The sequence below is a fragment of the Felis catus genome, chromosome E2, assembly GCF_018350175.1.
Source record: "Felis catus isolate Fca126 chromosome E2, F.catus_Fca126_mat1.0, whole genome shotgun sequence".
NCBI classification, from domain to species: Eukaryota; Metazoa; Chordata; class Mammalia; order Carnivora; family Felidae; genus Felis; species Felis catus.
The window spans coordinates 31786620-31792662 of NC_058382.1; positions in this window are offsets into that span (position 1 = coordinate 31786620).

Sequence of the window (6043 nt, forward strand, 5' to 3'; positions counted from 1 at the left end):
TCCATCCATCCATCCACCCATCCATCCACCCACCCACCCACTCATCCACTCATCCATCCATCCTTCCTTCCATCCAGCAACCCATCCACCCATCTATCCACCCACTCATCCATCCATCCATCCATCCATCCATCCATCCATCCATCCACCAACCCATCCATCTATCCATCCATCCACCCATCCATCCATCCATCCACCCATCGATCCATCCCTCCACCCACCCACCCATCCACCCACTCATCCACTCATCCATCCATCCATCCATCTATCCACCAACCCATCCATCTATCCATCCATCCATCCATCCATCCATCCATCCACCCATCCATCCACCCACCCACTCATCCACTCATCCATCCATCCATCCATCCATCCTTCCTTCCATCCACCAGCCCATACATCCATCCATCCATCCACCCACCCACCCACTCATCCACTCATCCATCCATCCATCCATCCACTCATCCATCCATCCATCGAACTATCCATCAACTTTGGAGATCCTGTTATGTGTCAGGCACTAGTATACAGCATATTTTAATAGGCCTTTAATGGTGACAGCCTTGGACAAGAGACTGAAGCTTGAATCCTCAATTAGCTATGTGAACTTGCCAAGGTCACTGCTTTAGAGTTTGCCACAGTTGGGAGCTACACTAGTTAGGGGTGGGCTGACTTTTTGAACCATTGCTTCCAAATTTCAGTGGCTTAATGTAAGTTTATTTCTCATGCATGATCCAAAATAGATGTTCTTGATTGATGGACAGCTTTCCTCCATGTAGTGACCTAGGGACCCAGGTTCCTTCCGTCTTGAAACTCAGCCCTCCTGTAGTTCACGGAGCCCCTTCCATTCTGCCGGTACGTGAGGAAAGAGAGAAATCAGGACGAGCTATGTGACTTCCAGAAGTGGTGCACACCACCTCTGCTCATAGGCTATCTGCCAGAACTCAGTCCTATGGCCATAGCCCGTTGTAGGGGTGGCTGTGTGCCCAGGAAGGTGAGGACAACACGGACACTTGGGAATGCCAGCGGGATCTGCCATTGGGTCTCCAGATGGTTTTTGATCACAAAGAAACAACAAAATGTTAGATAATAACAGAAAAAGGTGGGTCAAATCCTTCCGGATTTCCTTTATGCCCTTGGCAGAAAGTTAGGTATTACCTTTGCTGCCAAAGGGGAGAGATTCTTCAACTGTGCAAACAGCCCGAGGCATCAGGGCTGGTGAATGCGGGAACGGAGAGTGAAGGAGTTTTTCCTGACATCTCAACCCAGAACCTTTCCAATATGACCAGGACCCTGTACCAAAATGGAGGTGAGAAGGTCGTCCTCTGACGTCTTTAAGTATTTGACACTGGAAGAAATGAAAAGCCCACAGGTTCATCCAATTATAATCTTCTTTGATCTGGACTTCTGATGAACAAGTTGATACCTAGTTTTTTCTAAAAACCTATCCAAGCATTTATTTCAAAATCATCATCGCCATCACCATGAACGCTAACATTGACTAAGTACTTACCAGGTGCCAGGTACTGTTCTGAGAGTTTTATATAACTATGTGATTTACCTATCCTTCCGGGGTAAGTACGATTATTGTCTCGGTCATGGAATTCTATGACAGGAAGGCATTTAGCTAAGACCACACAGCTCTTAAGTGGGAGAGCGGGCAAGAATAACTTGGGTGACTTTGCTTGAGCCCAATGGCATCGAGGTGTCCCCGGGACCTCAGGCCCCATGCGGGAGATTTTCCTGAAGGTCTTTCCCAGGGCCGCTTAAACAGGTATGTCGGTTTTCTCATCCATAAAATGGGGATGCCACAGTCCCTGTCCCGCCTCCACGGCAACTTTATTGAAAGGCTCACGGAAGAGAACAGGTGTGGAGGCACTTGTCCGAGCACTCGATGGCACACAATGAACAGAATCGCTGCTGTGGCTGTCCTCTCGTCTGTTTGCAGGCTTTTCCTCTGCCTTTGGCCTCAAAATTGCCTAAAAAGCATCAAGTGGCTCATTCAGCCAAGTGAAGGCTAATGACAGAACATGCTGTTCAAACGCAGTCCTCGCCTTTGGAATATTAACCTCGAGAGGCTAGGGGGAGCTGGGAAGCCTAGAGCCTTCCCCTCGGTCCCTGGCAGCCTGCTTAGCTGCGCGTGTTTTTCCAGCTCCAGGAGAGATGAGCCTCGTCTCCACACTCCAGATGTTCCCAGGCCTGCAGAGCCGTCCTCGTCTGAAGCAGGCCGTCGGGGCCCGGCTCGTGGGGTTACGTCCTCCCCTGGGTTCTCTCGAACAGGCCTGGCTTCGCTGCGGGGAGTGCTGAAGAGCCCCGTGTTTTTGTTTTCTCTCTTAAAAACAAAATACAGAAGCGGTCATCTGTGTTGCATCTGGGTCTGCCTGCCGAAAGAGCAGGAAGAGCCACCGCCCCCCTCCGCGGACAGCCCACCTGTGCAGGTGTCACAAACCACTCCCCGTGCAGAGAGTCTAAGAAGACACGAGGCCCCGCCGGTTGGGGCTGGGGGAGGGGGTTGTTTTTGTTTTCTCAGTGATGCCCAGCTCTTCCCCTCTTGGAGCCTTTCTGGTTCTGTCTGGGCTTTCTGGAAGCAGTTAGAAGAAACAGCTGGATATGTGAGGGAGAGTGTCTAATGTGCTTAACGTCTTTATAAAGCCGGTTCCCATTTAGGGAGAGGATTTGTTCGAGTCGCTTCTCCCCAAGCCAGCTCTGTTCTCTCTGTGCAAAGGCTTTCCTGAAACTTCCAAATGTTTCTAAGGTGCATTAAACAAGCCAGAGGTCATAAAGTACAGCTGCTATTTAAATATAAGCACCTAGGGCCGAGGCATCTGATTATTGATAGGTGTTGAGTGCCACTTCCAAAGTGTGCAGCCGGCCTGCCTTAAATAACTCTAACTAGGCCCAAACAGTCCTGAAGAGGTTTCTAGGATTAGATCACAGGCTGGCAAGAGCAGAGAAAGTCTGGAAAAGTCCTAAGAGGATTTACAAAAAAAAAAAAAATTTTTTTTTCTCTTTTGTTTCACATCTAGCAGATCAAGCAGCTGATGCAAGCCTTGGACCAAATGAGACATTTCAATAACTCGTATTGTTAAATCACAATCAGCTGGAGGAATTTTGATTTGCAACTGGCTCGGAAGAACATTCTTGGGGATGTTTTGAAAGGATCACCAAGAGCAAATTACTGCCATTGTTCCTTGAGGAAAGAAGGATTTGTTTCATGGCTAACAGGCCAGTCCGCAGGGTAACTGGCGGACAGAAAAAGGCCTAACCGAGTGTCTGAGTCAGCCTGGGCTGCTCTGACAAAATACCACGCACTGGGTGGCTTAAGCAATAGAAATTTATTTCTCAGAGTTCTGGAGGCTGGCAAGTTCAACATCAAGGTGCCGGCTGATTCGATTCCTGGCTTGCAGGTGTTCTTGTACAGCAGAGAAGACGGCTCCTTTTCTCCGTTTCTCTTCTTATAAAGGCACTAATCCCATCCTGAGGATTCATTCTATCCTCAGTGACCGAATCACCTCCCAATTGCCCCCCTCTCCAAATACCGTCACATGGAGAATTCCGTGGCACCAAGTTACCCCTGGGACCGTCAAAACATTTAACAAACCAAGATACAAGCGCCCCCCGAAATGATGTCTGTTCGAGACGCTTCTGCATTAACAAGCACAAAGGAGGCAAATGTCCTAATCGTCTAGGCAGGTAACGCTATCAGGCGGAAGGTCTTGCTGTGAGCCAGGCAAGGTTTACACAGGCAGGCCCGGAACCGAAAGAAAGCGCCGAAGGACGAGCCCGCCGTTTACGGGAGTTTCCCTCAACGTTTACTCCATGAAAGACGGGTTTTGTCCCTTGGAGCATGGTGTTGGAACTAAACTTGGCTGAGCAGGTAAACTCTTAAGAGGCCGGCCGATGCCGGGTGATTCAGCGTGTGGAATCTCAGCCTCTCACTTGGCCATATTTTCAAAGGAGAAGACAGCTAATGGGAATAAGTTCCTTACATTAAAAATATACTTACAGTTAACAGCACCAAACCACTTAAGTTGGCAGAAGACCAATTATTAATTAGATGAATGGCCTTTTATAAATCCCTCTGTGGCCTCCAGACAACTGATGGGTTTATGGTCCGTGCATTAGGGAACGTGGTTCCTCCGTGGTTATAATTATCCGCAGTTGCTGGCAGTTTGAGGGTCATCACAACAAAACAGCTGCTCCGTGGACATGCTGTCCTGCGATGCCACAGGGGTGACGGGGAGAAAGCAGAAATAGGAGGGGATGGTTACTTCTATTGCCCTTCCTCGCTGTGTGATCTTGCCAAAGCCCCTGGAAGTTTTTCCTTAGTTTTCTCTTCTGGATGTGTGTGTAATGGATCCCTCTAGTTTCTACCTGTCATGTGACCCGGGCCCGGACCGTCAAAACAGTGCATCTCTCTAGCCCCCGCCGTCGGTTCCCGTCCAATCAGAAGCAGAGCAGCTCAGCTCGCTTGCACCCGTAAACAACTATTGTTCCCGGGGAGCAGCTCCGACCGTGTTTTCCTCTGGGGCCCTGCCTTGTTCCTGTCTGTGAACGTCTGTAAGGTTTAAGTTTTGGACGCTGGTCAGTTTCTGTAACTCTTTAAAATATATTTAGAAGCTGGCGGGGGGAGGGGGGATGCCATTGCTTTTACAACACAGAGAGCTGCTCGAGATCTTGGCTGGAAGGGCTGAGGTGCGGGGATTTAATGGGGACCCCCCGTGGGCATAGATTAGTCAAGTCCAACTAGTGCTATAAAATACTGGGGCGCCTGGGTGGCGCAGTCGGTTAAGCGTCCGACTTCAGCCAGGTCACGATCTCGCGGCCCTTGAGTTCGAGCCCCGCATCAGGCTCTGGGCTGATGGCTCAGAGCCTGGAGCCTGTTTCCGATTCTGTGTCTCCCTCTCTCTCTGCCCCTCCCCTGTTCATGCTCTGTCTCTCTCTGTCCCAAAAATAAATAAAAAACGTTGAAAAAAAATTTTAAAAATAAAATAAAATACATGGCACACACAGCACAGATTTCATCCAGTTCCTGTCCCACCGACCCTCTCCGCCGAGTCATTCAGAGTCCAGATTCTTTCCATTCGCTGGTTCTGCCATCCCCTGCACCTGCCGAATCCGCCTTCCCCATTATTTGCATTCTGCCAGCAGGCAGACGCAAGAGAAAACAGGCAGCATAGTGCTAAGGTTTGATGCACCAGGCCTGGCAGTGAGGCACATCAATTCTGCCCACTTCCCATTGGCCAGAACTCAGTCACATGGCCACTCTAACTGCAAGGGAGGCTGGGAAATGTAGTTTACCTGGGCGCCCAAGGGGAAAAGCAGAGGGGGCGGAGGTGAGGTGGACAGCAGCCCCCTCGTCTCTGCCTCGCCCCAGTAACACGATTGCAAGTTGGTGGTTCAATTGACCACATGCTTTATTCTTGTGAATACGGATATCACAGGTGTGCTTTTTTTTTTTTTTTTTTTTTTTGGAGAGGGAGCCTGAGACTACAAAAGAAAATAACAAAAACTCAAAGCCAGCCATTTCTCAGACTTTCTGGCTCCGAGAGATCTAACACATTTAGATGCCAGAAGTCTTCTTTGTTCACGTTGAATGTCACATTTGTCCTAAGTGATTTGTTTGACATTGGGTAGCAGAAGGATCCCATGCCGCTCTTGTCAAAGCTGGGTGTTCCTTTAACTGCCTGTTGGCTTGTTTATTGCTACTGTCTTGAAACCTAGTTCCCCCAAAAGCCTGAGTTTCATATACGCCCAGTCACCTTAAGGCTCCACACTAGTTGGATGGGTGACATTATGTGTGTTCATGAGAAAATCATTTCAAGGGCTACAAATGAGTCCTTTAGTAATACCCAGGAGTCATAATGTCTGTGACATAATGAACCTTCGTAAATTACAACCTACACTAATTAGATCACTTATTGCTACATTCCAGGCCCTGAAACAATTTGCTTAAAGTGATAGTTACCTCTAATGAAAAGATACATAACGGAAAATGTCAGCAACCTTTTAAATCCTTCACGACTTATCACGAGGACTGTCT